Source organism: Corvus hawaiiensis, chromosome 5 (assembly GCF_020740725.1).
Source record: "Corvus hawaiiensis isolate bCorHaw1 chromosome 5, bCorHaw1.pri.cur, whole genome shotgun sequence".
Lineage (NCBI taxonomy): Eukaryota > Metazoa > Chordata > Aves > Passeriformes > Corvidae > Corvus > Corvus hawaiiensis.
The window spans coordinates 36,208,790-36,234,762 of NC_063217.1; the positions used below are offsets into that span (position 1 = coordinate 36,208,790).

The 25,973-nt window shown below is 37.0% G+C and overlaps 1 long non-coding RNA gene across 1 annotated transcript; it reads left to right on the forward strand.

Annotated features, from left to right (window-relative positions):
* The first annotated feature begins 195 nt into the window (after nt 1-195).
* Nucleotides 196-24,305, forward strand: LOC125326693. The gene is made up of 2 exons (XR_007203945.1): nt 196-233; nt 17,548-24,305. It is a non-coding gene; the product is annotated as an uncharacterized LOC125326693 (long non-coding RNA).
* Nucleotides 24,306-25,973: the final 1,668 nt, after the last annotated feature.

The following is a 25,973-nucleotide window of genomic DNA, read 5'->3' on the forward strand; positions in this document are numbered from 1 at the left end:
CTAGGTAACAACTAGATAATTCTTACAGTTAGGTAATACTGCAAATGTAACATTTCCAGATTGCTAACATCAAACTCTGGATAGAGTGAAATAGAACAAGAATTTTTATACTTTCTCCCAGTTTACATAAAATAGCTGAAAATTCATTTTGTAGGTTTCATCATTCATTTTGATGTTCTTTCCTTTTTTCCCAAGAAAGAAGTATATTTAAAATTTCCAGAACTGCCGCAGAGGTAAGTGGTATCCAAATATTTTTCTGTAAAAATAAAATATGTACAGTGTCACTAGTATTTGGCTGTGGATTGATGATGTATTGCACAAGGATATAGAGACATCATTACTATAAAACTTGCAACATTATAGTTTAGGGTATATTTAACCTTTAATACAAATCATTTTTATTTCCCCCATTTGGAATTCACAGCACTTTTTTTTTTAATGTTTAGTTTGTTTGCAGGTTTTTTCTTACGTTTGCCTATACTCTGGCTGCCACAATTTATTTTTCTTTTAACAGAACTAGAATAGTGGACTTGATTGCAAACAACAAGAGTAATATAAAGGATTCCAAAAAGGTTTCAGTGCAAATGAGTTGGAAATTAGGCTTTCAATAGGAACTGGTGAAAACATATTTTACATCAGAACTGTCATTCAAATCAATCTTGAGAAAAGGATAAGTCTGTAATTTAAACTCACAAAACTCCCAGAAAACAGACTGACACAAATACCCTGAAATTCCTGCTTCTGATTTTTCCATGTATTTCCTTGATATGTCTCTCCCCTCCACTCAGATCTCATACCTTTATTAGTCACCAATTCCTTTCATGTATATTATATATAATCATTGGAGAGAATTTGCCATCTGACAATATTTTCTAAGTAATCAAAATGCATGTGGTTTTCTTTCATGCGTGATTAGTTTCTTGACCTTCATTCCAAAACACAAAAGGATCTCTGTAGACACCTAGGATTAACATTTACTTAAATGTCCTCCCAGTAGCAAAGGTAACATTTGGTCTTGGGAATCCACCCTTTACAAATGCCCTACCAATACAATGACCTTATCTAGAGGTATTCCTCTGATCCTTATCTGACTCCAGAGCAAGGGGGATTTGGTGCCTGGGCAGAGACCCAGACTTCAGATCCCCTAGCCAAAATTTGTGTACTCTGAGAAGCAGACCTCTTGAGTGATAATTGAGTCAGAACTGCAGCAAATTAGGCAAAGACCTTGAAGAATGAAGCCATTAAAAGCCTCACAACAGCTGAAAAGGTAATAAAAGGAAGGCAATTTAGCAATAGGTGCTGGAGAAAAGGAAGACGGAGCTATTTCGAACAATAGGTGGCTGGCTTTGAAGCTTTGATGTTTCAACAATTTTCAGTTAATTCATGGCTGAGGAGGTTAACTATGAAATTCTATTACTGAAATTTGAAGAGTCATACTCCAAATAAAAATAAAACTTTAGGTCTTTTCTTTTTCTTTTCTTTTTCTTTTCTTTTTCTTTTCTTTTCTTTTCTTTTCTTTTCTTTTCTTTTCTTTTCTTTTCTTTTCTTTTCTTTTCTTTTCTTTTCTTTTCTTTTCTTTTCTTTTCTTTTCTTTTCTTTTCTTTTCTTTTCTTTTCTTTTCTCTCTCTCTTTAAATAAAGTTGCAGGACTCCTCTGTCTCCTTTATGGACACTGGCTTTTCATAGGGTGATTTTCTGTACAGTGCTAATTACTATTAGCTGAGCATAGAAGTAGTCACTAGATGAAGCTGAACAGAGTGGTTCGTTTCATACCTGGAAAGGTATTAGAGAACGCAAAATATCCCCAGCAAAGACATGTGTGTTCGGGTGCTCTACAGAAAGTAGTAGGGAGCCTTCTGCCAGCAGAGTTCCTCCAAAATTGGTGGACAGAAAAGCTGCAGGCAGTGAAAGGTCTCACAGCCAGCAAATGAACTACTGCGTGGAGGCTGATCTCATACTTTGCCAGAAGTTTCAAACCATGAAGCATAGAATAAAGTAGGTGCTAGTGTCAGAAAAGAACCAAACCTTTCAACACCCCTGAACTAATAAATCAGATTAAAAACTGGAGCACATAACACCCAGCAACACAATAATTTCTCTTAAAACTTCTATGAAAATTGAAAATCTTGCAAGAAGTTGAGTACCACAGCTGCTTTCTTGGTTAATGTGAATCACAGCCCTGTGACAAACTAGGTAATTTAGACTGTGCCTAATTTGCAGAAATGGGGAAAGAACTATAATGGATTGTGCAGCTAAAGCCAAGAGATGATTCACATATTGCATAAAAATGGAACATCATCAGCCCATTGGAATTCCTCATAGCAGCACTGGTGAGCACTGCTAAAATACCATGTCAATCAAGGGTTGTGATACAAAACCCACAAATTAACATTAATTAATGTCATGCTGCTACACCTGCTACCAAGACACGTAAATTGGTAATATCAGTACTTGAAGGAGACACCAATAATAAAAGGTAAATAGAAGAAATGTGACCTTTCAAATGATGCATTTCTTATTTCCTAAGGAGCTCTACCTTGTAAAAGTATAGACCAAGTGTGGAGGACCAGAACTAAGCATTTTTTGTCTCAAATATTCTGACTATTATGACAGGAAAGAGGTGATTGGAAGATATCCTGTGGAGGTGGGGCAGTGCTGTTCTGAGACAACTTCAGTCCCCGCCTCCTCGACTCACTTCCTGTCAGAGGGGTCCAAGGGGTGGTAGTGCATGTGTGAACAAAACAGTGAGAAAAATCTAGTTTATATAACGGGTTACACCAGGTTAACTGTAAAAGGAAGCCAATCTGTCCCTGTCCACCACTAGCCTGCACTTGATTTCTTTTAGGTTTTTTCTCTTGACTGCTAACCTTCATATAGTACCAATACTAACTCACCCCTTTCCGACAGGACATACCTAAATGACCTTAACTTACAAGAGCTAGCACCCACAAGTCATGTATCTGCCCTCTACCTTCCATTTGTCATTCATTTCCAGTAAGATTATAACTGCGCTGAAGTGAGGATTATTTTCTACTATGTAATCGAAATAGCAAAAGGGACCTTGATCTCAAAGGTGGCCCCAAAATACCCTGTAATGTGAACAATTATAGTGCCAAGAGCAAACGTTTTTTTCCCATACTTTTTTCAGTGTTGGGCATCCATTACTCACCATGTTTCAGAGGAAGAAGAGAAGAGGAAAATCTAGGTCTCTGAATGGGAGTACCAAACATAAAGCAACATGATTCTCTTGAGAAGAAATTGAAACTTATTATGTTGATCTACTTTCAGTAATTTTGTTTACTGTTTAGTTGAAATTGAAGGGAAGGGGGAAAAAAGTCACAAGTCTGTTGGGCACTGTCAGTTACACAAAGCTTGATGAAGCAATTGCAAATCTCATATGACCACATTGTAAATCTCGCTGTACAAATCTCTGTTTCCCTTAGTCCAAGGATTTGAGGAGCAATTTGCAGAAAGTACTTTAATGACCTAAGGGAAGGACTTGTGGGTGCATTTTACATTTGTTATATATTTAATTAGATTTACTTTGAGTTTGAGTTTTGGAGATCCTTAAGAGTTTTGTAATATTTCCATGAATAAAGTTATCTGATTTCTGCTCCTCCCCGGTTCAGGATATATAAGCTTTACAGCCCATTTCACATTTAAAAATATGAAGATATTTCTTTACAGATGTTTCAGTTTAAGGCAGAAAACAGATGGAGAACTGTGTCTGCACCAGTTCTGTCTTCCAGAAAACCTTAAAGGATAAACCTATGTTCAGTAAATTACAATTATAAGAGGAAAGTTACCTCTTTCTCTTGCTTTTGTTACATTTATCTAGTTCTTAGAAATAATTTCTTAAAATATTTTGAAGATTTACAATTCAGATTTAAAGAGCTTTTCCCTCATAGCTGGTAGAAAAATTAGGGTTAATATTTTTCTTCTCACTACCTAACTGCTGTTATGCTTTTTAATATTGAGTATTCAAAAAATCCTATTTTCATGAAAGCTAAAAACAATGTAATTCAGAATTAAAACTAAATAGTGACAGTCCTGTCACCATTCACCTGGCTCACCTTTCAGCTGAACCTGAATCCCACCTAAGCAATTGAGTGGAGAAGGGCAACTTCAGATCTGGCTGAGATCATCTGTCTCCCATTTCTTGGAAGCAGGCTTCACAATGTGATAAGTAATGTCAGCAAATGCCTTTTAATACATCTCTCAGCTCTGACATGCCTCTAACTTAATTGCCTAACAGAGATCAGCAAGACTGGCAGGTTCAGAAGTACTCTGATCTCAGAAATCAAGGTAAGAAGCACCCTAGCACATTGGTAGCAGAGTTGAAATGTAAAGGGAGGTAGTACTTTGAGGACAGCACAAGTTATGCATGCAAATATCCAACAGTCAAGGGGGTTCTGCAGTCACCTCAGATGGGGGAGACTGAGTGCAGCACTGTATGCCAGAAATTAAATATTTTGAGGGATGGAAGAATTAAGAACTGGAGTAGTTGACATTGTTAATGGCAAGGCTGTGGCAAGATAGTTTCAAGCCTATGCAATTATTAATACAAGGCAGAAAGGTTTCAGCAAGAGAGTAAGAAACTGCCAAGGAGTTTGGTGGTTTTAATACTCAAGCCTCATTTTTCATCCCACAGGACAGGAATTTAAATCTGTATCTCCTATAGCAGAACAATAATAAAACTCCATATTTAATCCAAAGCTATTTAATCCAAGCTATTTCTCTGTTTGTAAGTAGGTATAGATACTGAATGACAGAAGGAGTTTTGTAACACAAAGGAATAGCATTCATTTAGTCATCATTGAGACCTCTCCTTTGCATTTCACTGTTGCTGAGCAGATTATTGAGGTTCACATTCTGAATCTCATCCAATTCCCCACACACTTTATGCACAACATGTGGCTGCCCTTGTATCATGTGTAGGTGCCCATTTTAGCACCTCCAACCTTTAAAAACGTGTGAACGGGTGAAGCTGGCAGGCTTTGCAGCCTGAGAGAGTTCCTTCTGATTTGTTTGCTAACAAATCACTATTTTTTTCCTGCAAAACTGAAATTTCCTTGAAGAAAATCTAGGAGTGTTTCCCAAACAGTTCCCCTCTAGAGACCAAAAGTATCTTTGCTTATATGCAGTGTATTGTATGGAGCAGTCCATGTTCAGCCATGCCCAGAGTAAAAGTAGATGTAAGCCGTGCGTGCATGTACATAATCAAACACACGCACATCAAATAGTGCCGGTATTACCTATAGACAGCAAGGTGATTCACTCATACAGCATATGAAGCTCAGAGCTTTATCTGTCATATATTTTGGTCCTAAAGGTGCAAAAATAAATGTATTGTCACATTTTATCATGCAGGGTTCTGCTTTGGGGCTTTTTGTTGTTGTTGTTGTTGTTGTTGGTTCTAAAATATTTACTAAACAATAGTTAAATCAACACTGCATTCTGTGCAAGGAGAGAAAGGCACTGCTGTCTCTGGGGAGAGTTTTCCATCGATTATGCCAGAGAAGAGGAAGAACATGTATCAGCTAGATCATGTTCTCTGTTCTAAAAAAGCAGATGCAACTCTGGTTTATGCACTGAGTAGAAAATTAGTATGAGGTAATGCTATCATAAATAATTGCTTAAAGCACCTCAGTACTATGGAGGTTGAATTTTCAAAAAAAGGGAGAAAGGCCTGTAAATGTAAAAGCATGGTGAAGGGTAGCTTTTAAAGTAATTGAGGATTTTTCATTGGATGGTAGCTTTCTACAGTACATTATTTAAAATCTAAGTGTGGAGTACCCTCTAGCTGATATCTGAAGATCAAAGCTGCTATTAGATTTTTTTAACTGCTGTAAAGGTTCAGCTATTATAAAGGAAATTAAAGGAACTAATGGAACAAATAACATAAAATAGTCTTCCATCGAACATAGCAGATCAGTATAACTTGTGAAAGGGTGTTTGTTACAAAAGGCCCCAAAGCTTTTAAATGCATTTTTGGTCTAAAAATTGAATTTCAGGTAGCACAGTTGAAAAATCAAACATTGACTTTAATGAGTGCCATTTAAGATTCACCATTGTTATTGTCAGGATTTATTCTCTCTTCTCTCTGGAAACTAAATTTGAAGCTGAAATGCAAAGGAAACAAGAATTCTTTGATCACAGAGGCAAACACAAAATGGCTTATTAATGATTGCAGCTCAGTGCTCTGCCTGACCTCAGGGCAAGCAGATTTTTTAGAATAAGCCTCAATTACATTATATAGTTTAACCCTTGATGGGAAGGCAATTTTTGGGTCTATAACCTACTGTAATTTGACAGGAGGCCACAGCAGCCATTCAGCATAACAGTCAAATGTGAGGCTCTGCAGGATTAGCACTCCACCATCAAAGAGCGTAGAGCAGTGCCTGGCTCTGCCGTTGGACTGGGGAACTGTTGGATGGTGTCACATGTTAGGCTGTAAATTAGAGAACCATGGAGCTAGTCTGGTATACCTCCTGGATGAGGTAAAACACCAAGCCACCTGTGAAATGACAGTATTCCTGTTTTCATGAAGACTACACTGAAATAAAGATAAATACATGGGTACCCGATGAGATGCAAATGATTTTATAAATCTCTCCATTCACTCCAGGGCTTAGAAGAAATGACTAATTGTAACAGATCATAAGAAATGAACTAGCAGCTCCAATTCTTTATCTGGTTTTGACTAAGTCTAAAGTAAATCTTTGTAAACAAATTCACATTTATTTTTAAACAGAATTGCTTTATTCTGAATGCCGTGTTAGTGGTCCTTTATGAGAGAAAATACAACAATCTTGGAATATAAAACTTTACAAATGATACATGAAAATGATACAATGACAAGGTAGTGAAAGCTGGACTGGGACCTCACTTGTAGAGTAAAGAAAAAGCATTCTTCTAAGTGCTTTGAGTTTTTTCTTTAACCTTGCTCTTTCTTTTTTGATATTTCTAATTCTGAAATGTGACTTTTCCAAATATAAAGCCCTGACAGACAGACACACAGAACATGGCCCCAAATTTCACTATATTTCTGACCAGAACAAGAATAAATGTTAGACCATGAAACAACTTTAACAGCAAAGAAGTAAAAGTTATATTTGTCCCCAGCTTAACGAACACAAACACTGAATATCTATTCTTTCCTCTGCACCTGCAATTAATTTTCTTTAACCAGAGCACTTGAGTCACGCTTCTACAGAGGGTAGCATATATGAAGAACATTTTTATTGTATTTTATACACATGCTATTATTCTGAGGTTGATGTGCAATTTTTCCATTTAGCAGGATTGTCCAAAAAAGAAGGAAACATGGTAAAAATGTGGAAAGGAGTCACTGATTAATAAGTGGTGTAGGAATTTGGAAACTTGTGGAATCTTTGTTGAGTGGAGAGGACAGTTGTTTGAGTTGCCTTTATGTGATAAAAAAAGGAAGCATTGTGGTGGGACAGTAGTCTGCAGAGCACTAACAGGCTGGATGGGCACAAAGAGGAATACAAATCAAACAGTTAGCTCCAAAGCAAGATATTGATTACAAAATTAGCTAAGGCACTAAGGGAAGACAAGGGAATGATACTTATTAACTATTTATATGCCACTGCTGAGAATAAATAGTTAATAACACTTGGAATTGCTCATTTGTCAGTATACATTTGTCTCAATCAGAATTACAGAAACCTGGAAACCTGGAGGATTAATGACTGAAGTATTAAAATCAGTGGTTATATGCCATTACAAAAATAGTATAGGGAAGACATTACAGACATTTCCTGTCCAAAATGGTAATTTTTTGGAGTTTTTAAATCATTGATAGGTTGATGCCATTGACTTTGAATCTTCATAGACTATTTCTCTATCTTGTGCTTCTTCTAGTTAGATCAATAACTAACATGTACTGACTCACTGACTTTTGTAAGCCCAAAAGATTGGCTTCTCCCTGTATGTATCAGTGCTTATAGAGTATGAGTATGAGTAGAAGGAGAGGAAAACACTGAAATGCAGAAATGAGATTTAGCATACATCAGGAACCTTATGACATTAAGAAATATATTTTGCTTACCAAACTAAATACTACTGGATTATCACTTCTATAGGGACACATGATGATGATTTGATTATGTCTGTTCTATAAGCAGGATTAAATGAGTACATTACTACAAACTACTGCATGCAAACTACACAACCCCCCCCTCAAATACTTATGTTCGTCAGGGGAGGAGAAAATTATGAGCAGAAAAATGTGAAATTAGTAAAAAGACAACACTGAAAATTTGTCTGAGACAAATATTAAGAAAAAAAATTTTGACTATTAGGAAAAAAAAGTAACACTGAAATGATAAAGAAAGGTAATGTCTGATTTTAAAAAGTAGCTATTAGCTAGAGGATAAAAAAAAAGGTAAGCTTTTAGTCAATAGCTAAGCTAATAAAAAATACACACATGATGTTAGAAATCATTGAAAGTTCACAAGGAATATGGAAAGGAAAATTCTACATGTGGAAAAATCTTTCATTATCAGACTGAAAATAAAGGCTTCTTTTCAAGGCAAATATGGATCAAAAAGAATCCTAGCAATGAAATTGCCCAGCAGCTAGATAAAAATGTCATTAATTTCAATGATAATGGAGAAGAAAACAAATATTCATTAAATACTTGTTATCCATTTGGGAAAGATTCTCAGTACATATAATGCATGTGTATCATATGATGATTATGAAATACTTATTACTCAAAAGTCAAGAAAATAATTTACATTTTGATATCATCAACAATACAGTTGTTCAGGAATGAAGAGAATGAAAAGAATGGAAATAGAAGGGGTTTCCATGCTCAGACTGCTGATTATGCCAAAGACTCAAGGGTGCTACTGAATTGCCAGCTGTACACAAATTTTAAATCAAAAAGGAGCATCTTGAGTAGGAATAATCCTCAGTAGTGTTCCTCTTGCTTCAGTGGGTTGTGAGCACTGGAACGCTGTGGCCATTTCTTTGGAAGTTTGTACTTCTAAGAGAATGCTGACAAATGGAAAATGTTCAAAGAAAACTCATATAATTAGTATGAATAGTGGAGACCATATCATACAGACAGATGTCAGGAGCATAGTACGTTTGGTGAGTGTGTGACTCAGTCCCAATCTGCAGGAGGGAGTATTTGTCATAAATGTCCACAATACCATTCACAGAAATGATTGATAATATTTCTAAGAACTGACTTGGTAGGACATGGTAATGACTTTCAGAAGTCTGCCCCCTTGTGAAGTTTTAGAAGCCCAGTTTTCCAATGTTTTCAGACATAAATTGTCATTAATTCAAGGTAGATACCTTAAGAGAAGGTAGATACCCAGTACTTTTTTAAATCATGCTAAGCTATATTAAAATGCCTGAGTTCAGAATGGCATATGTATCAATTTATCTAATACATAATAGCAGCATTAACAGGAAGCCTTACAGCAAGTATGTATTTTGGATGGAGCACCGAGGAAGGGGAACTGTGTGCAAGTTAACTATTCCTTGCTGCTGAATGCCCCCTGTGTTCTAGATAACAAGACATGGTACATCCTGTTGGGCAGCAACCACCCTGGCTGGGCAGTAACATGGGTTGTATCAGACACACTCGATTTCATAATCAGGTTTTCTCCTATCAGAAACTACCTATAGACTTCAATTCCACATAATCCCTGCAATGTGAGAAGCACAGAGAACATGCTGACAGTTCACCCAGACTGTTAAATTTTTGGGAATGCTCTGATCTAAAATATAGTTTCAAAGCCAAAGAATTCATGACTGAATTTCTGTTGTGAACAACTTGGTGCTGATCTATCATGGTTCCTTTTAAGAAGGAAAAACATGTCCAGCATTTCCTGTTTCAGCTACACTTGAAATAATCATTACTATTACAGGCTGAGAAAAGAGTCTTACCATGCTTATTGAATGTAAAGATAAGTGAAGCCATGTGAAGCTGGAGTTCTATTCTAGTAGGAGGAGCTACAGAGCACACCTAGGCACACCTGTCTACCGTCATTGATTTGCAGTTCTAGTTAAAGCGCCTTTTGAGTATACAGACTCCCGTTTTCTAAAATTCTATCTCCTTCAGAGACAATTTCAGTTTGAGGTTTTTTTAACCAGATGCCAAAATCCTTCATCAAGAACTTAGGCTTTCCCCAAGCTTATCACCTATTGGTTACCTGCAATAAATTGTAGGAACGTCTGAAAGTTGCACTGTGTTTGGAAAAATACTTCTCTTAATGTTTATACAGAAAAATACAATAAGACAAATGGCACATGAGCAAAACTAATTCTGAATGGTGTATTGTAGTATATCAGAGTATTCACTCTGCCATGCCTATCAAGGGAATGAATGGTAAAAGAAACCTAATCAGAATGATATTAGAAGACAGCAACAGCTCCAGTTTGTGTTAGGGAAACAGAAGAAACAACGTTCAGCATATAAACACAGCAGCACTCTAAACACTCCAGCAGGAACCTTGGCATTCAGGCAATTAATCTGATAAGAGGGACAAAGACCAGTGAGGAAATCTTTGGCAGTTAGTACTGTGTTCATATATATGCAATTACTCTATGTGATTGTGACGAGCAAAAGGAGTGTATATTTTGTAAACAGCCGGCTCAGACAAGATAGTTTATGTATTTTTTTTCCTAGAATGGAGAGGGAGTTAGGTTTTTACATCCCAAGTTATCATATATCAACATATACTATATTTTCCTCAGGGAGAAAAATAAACAAGCAAACAAACCAAAATAAAGAAAATAAGAAAAGGTTAAAAAGTTTACAGTGCAGTTCACTTCTGCTCTCTCTCTGAAACCCTGAACTGCTCCTAGCCATTAGGGTATATAGGTATCAAGGATTCTTTCCTGCAGTCCTCACATGTATTTGCATAATGTTTAGGCGCAGAACCAATATTGTGTGACTAATTGCACAAAACACATAATGAACTCTAGACCCTAATGGCTATAAAAAAGTCAGGCAGGCAGCTACTTATTTTCTCCATGATGCCATAATACATCTTTCTTTGTAGTATCTCAGCTCTTGATCAAAAGAATCTGTAGGGTTAAAAATGTTCTCTTAAAATACTCAGCAAGAGAAACTCTAAAATTTGCATCTATTTACTGATTATTTGTAAACAAGAAGAAGCTGAAATTTAACATTTCCCAACATGCTATTTAAATAGCTCTATCTAACATTGAGAGTCCTCTTTATCTCCTTAGCAGTCTCAGCATTTTTCAAAGTAGTTAATTGTACTGAAAATCCAATGCTGGCATGCTATTTTTAGATGGTTTTTCCAGGCTTGGTTGCAGGGATGAAGTGATTCTTGTTAATACACCATCAATGCTAAGGACGTGCCTAGTTTGGCTTTATTAGGAACCAGTTCAATATTCTGGGATGAGCAGTAAATCTTGGATGTGAATTTTGTTCCCTCCTACCAGGTAAATGGTTTCTTGTAAACTCAAGTGCTGCTGCTACACTTCACTGATGTGCTTGGAATGAGTTTGTGAGAAACAAGGAATAAAAGAAAGAGTTCTACCAAGTACAGATAGGAAACAGAGATGCAGTTTCTTCAGAAAATTTTTTGCACTTATTACTCATATTACTAAGATGCTGAGCTAAACAGACAAAGGGATGCAACTCAATCTCAGAAAAGCAGTACAGCAGCACAATGAAGTCTGTGCCAAAAAATAACAAGTATTATATAATGCCATAATAAACTCTTGAAAAATAAATCATATACCTTATGAATTCTATTGCTGCTTTCATACTTCAGTCCTCAGTGCAGAAACTTCTATTTCTGCAACATAATTTGCAGAAGGCAGTCACTGTGCTACTCAAGGTAACAGTGGTTTATATTACTTTTGTACTCTACAGTAAATTCAGATTGAGTACCTTACAGTCTGATTTCACTGTTTGTATTATTCATCCCCACTGAAAATAAAACAGGATTTGTTGTGAAACTTGGGGGAATTACTCAAGGCTCTATTTTAAGGGGTTTCAGATTCCAACATCTCAAGATTTGCCGCTGATTAATTCGTTATAGGCCAAGACACTTGTGCATAGAATGTGTGACTACCTAGCCTCTATCCACATGGACTTAGCAGAGCCAGTACTGATAGGTTTTATCTAGGTGCTTGCTAGTGTAGTCTTCTACCATGTGAAATATTTCAGGGGCCTGTGTGGCCCTGAGAAGTTCCACTCAGCAGCAAACAGGTGTAAGGTGTTTCCTTGCAATCAATGCATACCATGGGGAGAGAAGGAGGGTGTTTCACAGCTCTCTTTTTGAGCATATCCTGCTGGAAGAGTAGTAACCCATGAGAGTTATCCAATACCTTGAAATGTTTGCTACCAGTTATTGCAGAGAAAGCAAAGCCACACTGACCACTAATGCTCTTTACAGAATGAGTGTTAGTATTTTAATAAATACTGACACAATTAACAGTGTTATCTTTTAGAACTAGTGTCTTTGTCTGCTGTTCTTCCTTGAGAGAGTCTATTATATAAATCATGTAAGCCAAAAAGATATGATTATGATAAATACCTTGTGTCGATATAAATTTGGCCAATAAAATGAAAATCTTGGTCAGGACTTGAATTTGCAAGTAAGCTGGGTTCAAGAAGAGTATTACAAAGAATAACAAGCCTTTGATTTAAATGTCTGAGTGTTTGCCTTTAATGCCCTGTCAGTCAAACCTGGATTTATTCAGACTTCTCCTGGCAGGGACGTTTTCAGTAATTTGAACAACAAATTAATGGTATCTTTTATTTATATCAAGATACCAACTAGAATTTTCATTCAGATTAATTGTATGCCTGGGAGACTTTTGCAGTCTTTAAGCTTGTCTTTTTGTACTGTCAGCATATTAAAACCAATCTCTTTTTATCTCTGGAAAGTGGAAAATATTGTTGGTTTAATGAACTGATTGTTTAGAGAATTTTACTTTAAAGGAACAAACATTTCGGATGGAGTTTGAGTCTCTTAAAAACTTATATTTTTATATTTGTCATATATTTTTGATACTTTCTAAAGGAATAGTATTTTTTTGTGAAAATATATGGAAAGAATGAAGAAACAGTGAAAACTTTAGAAATATGCAGTTTCAAGCTTTAAAAAGTCGTAGTTTGATGATTACTTTCAGCACAGTGATCTTTTATCTCTCTGATGTACAGCATCATTTTTTTCTGCTTTGTATCTCTAGAGATAGAGAGTTCTTTTATCAGCAGCACACTTTAAGTAGAACATTCTCCTATGCTGAAAATTTTAAAGGACTCTTTTCTAGGTTGATGATTTCTGGCTTCCAAAACACCAGGCATTTCCTCTGTTGGAAGGGTTTCATTTTAAGAATTAGAAGGGTTACCCTGAGTAGTTCTCCTCAATAAAGGTTATAAGAGATGAAAATTCAAGTTATTCAATAAGCACCTAGATGTCAAGGTCCAGAGGCATGGTAAAGCACTCACAAAAAAGAATAGCAGATGCTTGTAAGTCAAAAGATTTATAATGTAGTTGTGTACAAATGTCCCTTTTTTGTTATTTTTTCCATAGGTAGCTTAGGTAACAATATATTTGAGGCTGTTTCTTGTACACCAGACTGACTGCTGGTGGTGCTGTGCCAAAGAGAGAGATGGTGGGCTTTTTTCACTCTGCTGAAACTTTTGCAATAATCAGCTCAGGATGAAACACAACAGATATCACACAATAGCAACAACAAATTGCCACTTAATATAAAAAAGCAATACTGAATAGTCAATATATACATTCAGGAAATTTATGGGAAACAGTATTCGTTCTGTACTTCTTTTCACTACTGTAGTGGTTTGGTCCAAAACACTCATTACTGTTTATCTGCTGTGAGATAAGAATTAGGAGAAATGCAAAACAGGCACCAAACTTGAAAGAATATAAAGAAGTTTATTAACAGACCTAAAAGAAGAAAAAAAATTATACCACCTTCAGAACTCTCCTCCTTCCCCCACCTTCCTCCCTTCTCCCACTGACAATGTAAAAAGACAACCCTTAAGATGTTCAGTCTGTTTACCACTTCCATAATAACCTTGTTCAGTCCATTTAGAAAGAGAAGTCTCTTCTTGCTCATGCTATGAAAACAGTATCACAACGAGACAGCCGCCCACTTCCAAATAACTTTGTTCAGTCCACTTAGGAAGAGGAGTCTCTCTGCCTGCGTGTGAGTCCTTTCCCCCGACTTGCAGCTTTTCCCGCAACTGCTTTCAAGGGTCCACTCTTGAAGTTTTTTGGGGTACAATTTTAAGGTTGAGCCGTTCAGAAACAAAAACAGAGGCCCTTCTCCTTCCCTGGGAGCAAAGGGTCTTCATCATCTTCATCTTTAGGACTATCTCTGGGAGCATCTCTAGGGACTGAGGTTTTCTCCTTTCCCGTTTGGAGCAAAAGTCCTCATCTGGTCCATCTCTCCCTGTCCAAACTTCTCATGAAATTACAGCTGCGTCAGCATCTGCCTATCTCAGCGCAGGTGCTTTTGCTTACGAGTTGAACACTCCACCCCCATATCTTCATGAAATTACAACAGGATACTCTGATATATCATAGCTTCACAAGAGAATTTCAGCTTTAAGCATCTCCTCTCTCTCTTCCCTCAGGTTTTCAGCTCTTCACAGCATTAAAAGGGTTAATCTCACCTCGGCCTTGCAGCTTTGCAGCTGGAATGTTGAATTTTTCTTATCGCAGTGGAGAGGGGGGAGAGCCGAGCCGCTCCAGCTGCCCACGGCAAGGCAGTGGGGGGGTTCCACGGCTGGAACAGGTCCATCGGCTCCAGGATGGCCGTGGCCCAGCCTGGCCTGGCCCAAGCAGGGCCTGGCCGGGCCCGCTGGCCCCCACACGGGGCCTGCAGCCACCTGTGCCAGCGCCGGAAACGAGAGAGAGCTTGGAGGGGGAGTTTGTCTGTTCTTAAATGTGGATCACAGATGTGGTCACAACTTTAAGTGGCTTAGAGAATTGTCCATATTCAAACTGGCCAGCTGATAGGTTCTTTCAGTTCCCAGAGGAAACTGTAAGCACCCCTTAGCAAGGACGTCCCTTCCGGGACTATGCTTGCTAACCTATGACAACTACTCATTCATTTTTTTCACCACTTGTAATACAGATTTCTTACTCTACCTTTTATAAGTGACCATTGCAACTCATACTTCTCAGGCATCATGTCAAATGCACTTTGTACCAGCTTTCCCCTCAACAGAGGAAAGTAGATCTACCTCTTCAGGTTGAAAGTAGTGCTATATCTTAGCTCACCAAAGAATCATGTAGCTGCCTGATGAAAATGCTACTACACCTTAAAAAAAAAAAATGACCTAATGCTATTCTAGGAAGTATAATGTCATAACAAAGAGCAGGAAGGCCAAAAGGCACAGCGTGCTATTTACTGCACTACAGAGTTGGACAAGTGGTGCCTGCTTCAGATCTTGTTGCTTTTCTCAACCTTTCCTCTGTGCTTTTTTCAACTTTTCACTGAAAAATAACTCTCCCCTTATCCCTGCTATACCCTGAGAATTCTCAGATTATTTCCTGGGCCCTACAGCATTATGTCTCTGAAAGAAGGCTTCCTCCAGAATCCAAAAGCCTGAAAACAAAATCATTAATTTCGGAACAAGAGAAAAGTTTTGCCTGTACTGACTCCTTGTGGGTTTTGGATTACACACAAGGTAAATGCCTTGTAGCATACATAGCAAGTCTCTTTTTTATTGCAGTCAAAGCAAAAAAAAAAAAAAAAAATTCATGTTTAGCTTCTCAGAAGGATAAAACTCTTTCTGTCAAACTAGATTTCATTATGTTTCAAAGAATCTTGAAAAAGTATTTGGCTAGGGTAGTGGATGTATCATGTGAACCCAAACTGATGGAGTCAAATTCTTTTTTACTCCAGAATCAATGCAAATATTTTACTTTGCTTTGTGCTACAGCATGGATTTCAGGTTAAACTGGTCAGTTGGAACAGTGACATGCCTTTAGCTACCACAATGTTTTTTCTGGATTGGAGCTTGGCAATGCCTACTGTAGCTGTCTAGAATGATTTTAGAATCTACCTCCACTTAATTTATTAGGAAAAAATTGCAGCTAATGTAAGATGTGAAAAACAGCCAGACCTCCTTTCTTTGCTTAATCTTGTGTGTCTGACAAAAGGTATAATGAGTACTGCCAACAAAGGTATCATGTATGTTTACCTTATATAAGAAAGGTTGTTGTGTGAGGCACTTATAAAGTCCCCAGCCAAGACACATTTGTATATGGTTGGCTAAACAGGGGTTGTGTTAAACCTTTGTTCCAGGAAGATAAGTTAAAAATGAGGTGAACTTAAGAAGTATTTCCCTTTATCAAAAAGATATATTTGTCAATGCAATTCAGTCAACTGATGTTTTATAGAATTTCACAAGATACAAAACTCCCATTCCCCAGAAAGTCTGAAAGGATTTTCTTACAAGATCAATGAGACTATATATAATTGTTACTGGGCAATACTCAATATTTTGCAGAATTCACACCTGAAATATTATGTTATGACTCAAATTATTTCTGCTTAAGAATTAGTGTAAATTTTATTTCCAAAATGATGAAAAGAAATAGAAAGAATCAGATTCAATTGGAAAATTACAACTCTGTAAGTGTTGGTGAAAGCAGCACAGAGAGGTTGTAGATGCCCCGTTCCTGGAAAGGTTCAAGGTCAGGCTGGTCCTTGGGGGAATGGACTTGATGACCTTTAAAGGTCCCTTCTGTCCTTCCATCCATCCCAAGTCACTCCATGATTCTGTGATTCATTCTAAGTGTGGCAGACATTAAGTGATAGGATGGATGGGCTTCACTTAGTCTTCCCATCCAGAGGGTTCAGTTACATTTCTTAAACAATGCCACCTTGTTCGTTTCCTAGGACTGCTGGGTCTGCCTTATAAATATCTTAACTTTGGAACCTTCCTTCTCTCATTGACTTTAGCACCTCCGGACAAATTCATGACCATATTTATTCCGGCAAGCAGATTCTGTGGTCTTCTGTCACACTGGATACCGGTCTGAAGTAGCAACATAAGTATTGTTATGAGCTGCTCATCTGAGGAGGTGAAAATCATTCATTACATCATTATCGGTGTGGCAGTAATGTCAGAAAAGCTGTCTCCTCTCATCCATAGCACGTCAATCCAAACTGTGTTAAATAATACAGGGCCCAAGGGGAAGGAATGTAGATTAGGGAAAACTACCAGACAGAGGAGTTAAGGAGAGGATAGAGAAGAAAGGGTTGATCACTCTCGTTTTATTCTGAGCAGCAGGGGAATGTTGAATACAACTGGAAAAGAGGGTTTAATTCTGCTTTATTCTGCAATTGCAGTGAACAGAGTGCCAAAAACAAGCAATATATTTCTGAAAGAAGCTGCTTCTGAAGCAACTTAATGTTTTAGTAGTTTTCAGTTAAATCAGGCAGAGGAAATTAACGATGGACTTCTGTGTTAATGGTCTGGAAAGTGCTGCACTTCCTGTGAAAGCGAAGTATAAAGGTGATTTGATTTCTTTTTCAGTGGTATTTTGGAAATAGATGACCACAGAAGAACGTTAATGATAATGATGAAGTGGCACAAAGGAAGAATGAAGGAGTTACGGATGCTTCATTGGGAAATCAGATTTTTTTTAAAAAAGAGAAAAAGCCTGTAGGAGTGGTGCCATGAAAGACTCAGGACAAGTCCTTAGAAGTCCAACATGAGCTATCACAAAGACTGCACAATATGAAGAAAGACTCACCATGGCCAACACAAAAGAAATGAAACTAATTCAAAAATGGACATTTGTATTAAAAAGACAATCACCTCAGAATTTATTTCCAAAAGAATCTGCATATTGTGTGGCAAAAGCCAGAATTTGGGAGGGTGTCTGAGACAGAAAGGACTGCACTGAACTTTATCCCTGGCAAGAGACAAAGAAAGGTGCTTAGAAAGGACAAAGTGTCCAGTGCTGCTTGCTCAGGTAAAATATTCAAAAAGCAGTGCTTGGCCATACAAGACTGTCAGGCTGCAAATGGGACAGCTTTTCTTTTTAACATCTCGCACACCTTTTAAAGACAGCACAGTCCTGAGGATGCTGACAATACTAAGTAAGTCAGCAACAGGCAGGTGGCTAAGGTGAAACTGATGTTTTGCAAAGATGGGTTTGGTCCATCTCATGGAGTATGTCAATTAAATACAAGTGTGTAGGAAAATTTCATTTTGGAAAAGATGCAGTTTGTAACAGTGGAAGTGAAAAAAGTAAATCCATTTTTTTAGCTAAAGAGTCGCAGAACTTGTTAAAGGACGGAAACCATGAAAAATTGTGGAAATACTGAGATTGAATTTACAAGAACAGGACAGCTACTTCAGACACCTCCTAGAAACACAAATCTGGCCTGCATAGGTTGAGGAGGAGCAGAAAGTGCCTGTGCTTTGGCAGAGTCATCAGAGGAACCAGGAGGGATTCTCACTGCTCATTTAAAAGCCCAGAGGTGAGATGGAGTGATGTAGAACCGGAAAACTGTACCTGCAGATCCAAAGGATTGAACTGAGTACTTATAACATGGATCTCTTTCTAGTAAAGTGTTTAATGCCAATAAATTTGTTGTGCTGGATGTTTCATTAGGGCTCTGATAAGCAGTAACACATCTGCAGGTATTGTTTTCAAGTCTGCATTGGAAATGCTGTTTCTAAAGGCAATTTTAATTTTGAGCAGCACGAAAGATATAGTTGAGAAAAATTGATTCTCTTATTATATATATTTCAGTATACAAAGGTTTATATAGGCTACATTTTGGTCTGAGGGAAACAACCCAAAACAAGGGAGTAAACAGAAACTTTGAAAAATTTTAGAGAGTCAGGTGCAGGTATAGAACTAAACAACTAAATCCTTGTGATATAACTTACTGACCAGACTGGTTACCTCAACAGTGTTATGCAAGATGCACAGTAATGAAGTTCTCAGAGTAATCATCATTAGATGGAAAATTAAATAACCATCAAAATTGAAAATATTTTGAGGTGGAAGAGCTATTGGCAATGCATATGAAAGGAAAATTATGAAAGATAAAGAAAAATCAATTAACAGTCACTATAAGCTAGATGTAATATTAACAAGGAGAAGAAGGAATTTAATGAGATAAAGAGTGTGTCAGTTAATGTATTCAGTGACATTTCCACACTGATTAAAAAAAAAAAAGAAAGAAAATACCTGAAAATACCGGAAAAGGTAGGTATAATTTTTGACATGGATATTAAAGTCTTTTAAAAGTACCGTTTTTAATATTCACAAAATAAAAGAAGGAAAAGGTCACTCAGTTCTCCTGCCAGTTCAGGCAGAGACACTTTCCAAGATTTTCAACATTTCTCTTCCTGTATAGTTTCAAGTGCTTCAGGCAATGAGAGTACCACCACCTCTCTTTAGAAACTGTAGCTTCATACATCTCACTGTCAGAGAACAATTTCTTATATTCTGTTTAAATATTTTTTGTCTTAATTTCATTCAATTTCTCATTATTATTACACCATTTACTACCATAAATAATTACATTCTCTCAATTTGTGCAACCTCAATTAATGCAACTGTCCTTTCCTCTAATTTGTCAACAGCTTTCTGGTAAAATGATATCCACAAATGAACTCAATGTTGTGGACATAACATAGTGATATGCCTACACCAACTGCATTTCAATAGAGGGGTATGGGAGCTGACTCTAAGGGGGTACTGAGAGCTTTCTTAAATATCATTTGCTTTTTCCTAACCTTGCTCAGAAATGATCTGTGTTAGTGTGTGAGAAGCATGGTGCTAAAAAAGCCATAGTGCTTTGGAGTGGTCTCTTAGTGGAGCACTGCGCTGACATGTCCTAGAGGTATGGAGATAAGCAGGCAGGTTAGACTTGCAAGAAAGGCAGTTCCACACATTGACTCAGAATCTAAGTTTCAGGTGTTCACTGAAATAAAAGCCTCAAGTTAAAAATCTATGTTTTCACAAACAACAACAAAGACACAAAATCAGATAATAAACCAGCATGCTCATTTTTTATTACTATTATACAATATACACTGCTTATCCATTCAGTCTCATAGAAAAGAGCTTTTCCTAGATTTTGCCTTTCCAATGCTTTCAAAACCAAATAACTGAGCTTTCTCTATCAAAAGGAGGCTAGAAACAACATAACCTTGTTTATAACTTTTAACTTTTTGTGGTTATAATATTTGCCGGATATGAATGATCAATGAAGTTCATTTTCCCACCACAGCCCTCGCAGTGCCGTGCTTTGCACTGGCAGCTGGAAAGGTGCTGATAACACCCCAGTGTTTGGGTACTGCTGGGCAGGGCTGGCACAGCATCAGCACTGTCTCTCAACGTTTCCCCATCAAGGGGCTGGTGGTGGGCAAGATCCTGGAAGGGGACCAGCTGACCCAAACTGACCAGAGGCGTGTCCCATAGCATATGGCATCAGCTCAGATATGAAAGCTAAGTGGGAGGCATTCATTAATTACAATGTTTGCCTTCCAAAATAACATCTACGTGTGCTGTAGCCCTGCTTCCCAGGAAGTAGCTGAACATTGCCCGCTGATGGGAAGTAGAGAATAAACCTATTTGTTTTTATGTTTGCACCCAAACTTTTGCTTCTGTGGTAGTAAACTGCCTTATCTCAGCCATGAGTTGTTTTTCCATCTTATTTTCTCTCCCCTGTCCTACAGGGACAGGGAGCAATAGAACAACTTGGTGGGCACCTGGAATCTGGCCAAGGTCAACCAACCACACTGCTTTATCAGCAGGACATCATTCTTGAAGAGCAACAAAGAGAACTTTCCCACATTTTCCTCCTGACTCTTTTTTCTTTTGAGTGGAAAAAAAGCTCAACTCTGATTCCTGATTCTGCAGGCCTTTTTGGTTATTCTAGCTCCAGTCAAGAAAAAAAGAGAAATCCCACAAAGTATATAAGGATAATTTTGGAATGTGTTTAACTGAGGAATTAGCTTGTATTTTGTTTTTCATTATGAAGAAAGCATATTCTTCAGTAAAACAACAAAAAAAAATCAATTAAAAATATCTAACAAATTTTAGAATAACTCCCATCTCCCAGACTATAGGCAACAGATTACAATTGAAGAGTTGCTTGAGTGCATGGTGAAGCAGGAGGCATCAGATGGAAACCCTTTATTGATAAAATGAGAAAAGTATTTCAGGAAATAGATAAAAAATATAAAAGAATAGGCAAGGGACGAGTTCAAAAAGACAAAGGAAAATGTGTGCAACCCAAAGCAGAATAATCATCTAGAGGGTCACCAACGTCACAATAATATATTTTAAAATAGCCTGCAGACAGTGCATAAAAGGCACTATAAGCATTCAAAACAAACTGAAAGGCGTATTTCACAAAAAGAAGTTGAGTTTGAAAGCACAGGCTCTGGAGTTCCCTGTACCACTGTGACCTTCTATTATCCAATGTTCAACATTTTCTCAGCTGTCATACCCATAATAATCTGCTGCCCAAAGCCTGGAGGATGTGAGTAAAAGCAAAAAACTCCCACTTCAGTTCACCAGATAGCATCATATTCCTACTAATGTTTTAACCCAGAGCATCCTCACAGTGAACCTGCAGTGTTCAAATTACTTTATGCGATTACTTGATCTGTGCAGGCATGGACAGCTAAGTGATTTCTCATTTCCTCACTCTCAAAACATCTCTTTGGCTGGATTTTTGGGGTTTACACTCTGGGTGTTTTCCCTTGGTTTTGTATTTTTAACAGACTTTTCTGTAATAACAGAAGTTACCTCCATACTTGCAGGCCTGCCTTACACACAGCTAAAAGGAATAAGGCCAGAAAGAACTGGCTAACATATCACAGACCAAGAAAATTAAAAAATAAGTAAAAAAAAAAAAAAAAAAAAAAAAAATTCGAATTAGTATGAACAGTGAAAAAAAACCCGAAGAAATAATGCCATGGATGGTTAACCAGGCAGCTGAAACTATATAAAATTTGGGGAAAAAACTTTTCTGCTGAAAAATATATATAAATATTTGCCCCAAATAAGGGATGAGAAAGTTAATTAACTAAAATACTAAAACCATAGGATAAATTCCCAGGCAGTTTCCTTGGAAACAAAATTAAATCAGCAAATTCAGATTATATTAATATTAATAAGAAAAAGTATTTTGCATATTGTTTTCATAGAAAAGCATTAAAAAAAGTATAATTTCACTAGACAGTAGGAAAACATATTACCATAATGCTTGATAAAACATGAAGGTATACAACAGGTCACCAGATAATTTTGATTGTGTATTTCTGCATAATAGAAACCTTTGTGATTAAAGAGGACTCCTTATTTGCTTACAGTTCCCTGCATGCTTAGGTTCTTTGCTGGAGCCGGTCTAGGTTTCTCAGTTATTATCTTCAGCTACTTGTCCTGAAGAAAAAAGTCGCACATATGTGAACCAGTGAGTCCCTGGTGAGACCCTGATGGAGAACATCTGGTCAACAGAGGGGATACTATGACTAGTCTATCGTAAGAGAAAGGCCTGAATCCACCCCATAAATAGTGAGTCATAGTTGCCTGCTGACTAGATACCAGATTTTTTAAATATTCTTGGTCCAGACACTCAGGTCTGGTTAGAGGAGAAAGGTCAATAACCTGCAAACGTGCAAACAGTGAAATCATTTAAATACTTATGTCAGCAGCTGGGAAGTCAAGCAAACAGTTTAATCACGGCTTGGTGGTCTGGCAGGGAGATAACCATGCATTAAATACCTGCTTCACATGTCAATCACCAGAGTATAATTTCTCACTCAGAAGTTGCATTACCTCTTTTTAAACTGCTATAACACACCTTAAGCTTAAAGCACTCAATAGCTATGTTGAGTTATGGACTTGTGCAGGGCACATGTTTGTCAAGGAAAACAACATGTATATTTTGTTTATGCTTTATTGTTTTCTGCTTAGAGCCATATATACAATTTTTTCTCATGGATTTCTCAAAAAGATTTGGTTACTTAAAATGTCTACTGAAATAATGCATTGAGAGGTTCTCAGGTTTATTTTCTCTTTACAATACTTTGTTTAACTAATTTATTTTGATTTCCCTGACAGCAAAACACTATTTTGGCCCTGAAAAATGCATTGCAACCTGTACAGGCTTCTTTTATTTATGTTGACTTACACTGTGCTATCTATAAATATTTTAAAAGATGAAGTAGGTGGATTACAGCCCACCCACTCTTTCTTTTTTTTCTTTTTCTCAGACACGCACACATTTAAAATTGCACGAATGTCTGTTGAGTGAGGCTTGAAAGTCTCCCTGGATCTCTATTTCCTATTCAGAAGAAGCAGAGAAAAGTCAGAAGCAAGCCTATCTGTGTAACCATGACAACAAGTACTTGTATATAATGCTTATCTATATAGTATAGTTTCTGATTCCTTCAAGAGTTCACGCAGCCATAGGCTGAATTCTTTGGTAAGCTATCTGAGCCATGTCAAATGGTTCAGTGGAATCACATTAGTATTGCTGGGCACTGTAAACACTTTGCACTCAAGAATGAATGAGAAAATATGCTGAATGGTGGAACAGAGACAGGCCTGGGTCTGGAAGGTGAAAGAAAGAAAAAAAAAAATATGTGTCAGTAATTTTCCAGTGATTAATATTTGACAGATTGATTTGGAGTTGCTAAGAGAGATCTTCAATTGCTATTCCACATCAAATTAGTGGCTAGCAGATAATATATATGGATTTTTGGAGAACTGGGATTTTGTAGACTAGCAGACAGAGAGAGGCATTATGCCAGCTGAGTGTAAAAGGCTAGTTGATCAATAATTAAAAGAAACATCTTGAGTTGAGGTTAGCATTAAGTTATTTGAGGAATGAAGAATTCTCTGGTTTGCAACCTTCATTCTTTTTTCTTTTTCCAAATAAGTAGTTTATTGTTTTGTGTAAAACATGTATGAATTATTGTAAGATTGTTGGAATAATACATAAAATTACCAATGTTTGCAACCTCAGAGGTTATTCTGCCTTTAACATTGTTAAAATTTATCATTATTACAGAGAAAATATTATGCTCCTTTTACATATAGATATTTTTTCTTAATTAAACATTTATGTTATTTTATAATCTAACATGTTACCAATATCCTCATAGCTCCTTGTCTGGTACTTGGGGATGGTCTCCAAAACTATGCCTACTTCAAATTTCAGGTGCTGGGATTTTTAAGCAGTTAGAAGTCTGCCCTCATACTCTCATAAAAATGTCAAAGAATAAAATACAATAAAAAATAGGACTTTTCATTATAAGATTGTTGTTTTTTTATTCTTTCCCCTTTCTTTTCTTCATCCATAAAGTTTAGCCCAATTAACTTTTGGCTCCTGAAGAATTTCTCTTGGTAAGAGCCACGGCCAGAAGGGTTTTGCCTTACAGATTTTAAACAGAATAAATAGGTCAAAAATCAGGCTAATAATTACAGAGCTAATTATAACACTAATAGAAGAAAATGTGCTACCACAACCTGATAGCTGAGTAATTCTCACAGCTATAGGTTGAAAAAAAAAGACCCAGAAATACAAAGAAATTAGAATTTCAATCTGCTTTAAGCAAAATGAGATAAATACTGACAAGAATCATACAATATCTAAGGTTAAAAGAAAGAACAAAATATAAAACTTTTGCATTCCTTCCTTTGTTTTGCAGAGGCAGAATGAATATCTCCAAAGTTAAAATTAATTAATTACCCTAGAACTACATTTTTTGTCCTTTTAATAAGATGAAATATATCCTTTTGTTTTAATACATAAAGTATTCAAAAGGTTTCAAATGAGTTCACTGAAGACCACACAAAACTCTAATTTAGCAAAATTTATGTCTTCAGGGGAAAAAAGTCTGCTAGGGCACCAAAATGGCTTCTGAAAGGACAAAGAAACACTATAACACCTGAAGCAGATATAATTTTTTTTTCTTTTCAGAAAATGCAGCAATTAAGGGAGAAAAATCTATTCATTTATACATTATGCTAATTGTAACTTGGATAATACGTCACTCACTAGGCCAAGCAATTTCTGAGCTTGAGCAAGAGGGTGAATAACATGCTTTTTGGCTCTCTAGAGATTCTTAGCTTGATTCCCAATGTGGATATAAGGAAAGACAACTATATGGCAAAAAATGAATTGGCAGAATTGTTTTCTACCTTTTTTCTTCTTCTCTACCTGAAGATGTGTAATTCAGAGTTCTGAACGCAAGTCATCAGGGCAAGTATGACCTCATTTCATTCAGGAAACTTCAGTGCAGTCAGTTCACAACCTGCCCAGTCAAACAGACCTATTCAAGTAATTACACTGTAACATCCTACTACTCTTCTAGTCATCAAGCTTGAAAAGTTACCAATGCTGAACCCACTTGTAGAAGCAGGTGAAACTTTAATAAATGTTACAGTAGCTTGCAAAGAAATGAAAACTGCCAAAAATACGAAAAGTAGAAGACAATTGGATGCAAACTGAGAGACTTACTGTTACTGTGTAGACTGAGATCCTCTCAGGTACAGTAGAAAGCGATAGATAATAACCCTCTTTTAAAATTTAAGCTTAGTGAGCAGACAGTGAGAAAGCTGTCCATTCTACCCCATTTACCCTTTTGAGGGCAAACCAAGTGAAATCACTCCTGGACAATCTCATGGAGGAAGTTCATATACTGTTAACTTTGTTTGCAAGGGCTGCCCTGTGTTGGTGATCTTTGGCTATTAGGATGTACAGAGCAACAGAATGCTTTTGACCTTTGTTACCAAATCAGCAATGTTTCCCTCCTCCTTGATCCCCTTTTCTGTGACTTCCCTCTGTACATATTTCCCTCTTCTGCCATTTTTAATCTTGTCTTCAAAATTATTTCTGCATATAAGGAGATAAACTGTCTACCTCTGTAATGCCTGAGAATGGTGAGTTGAAGACCAACCAGACCAGCCAAAAAATGCC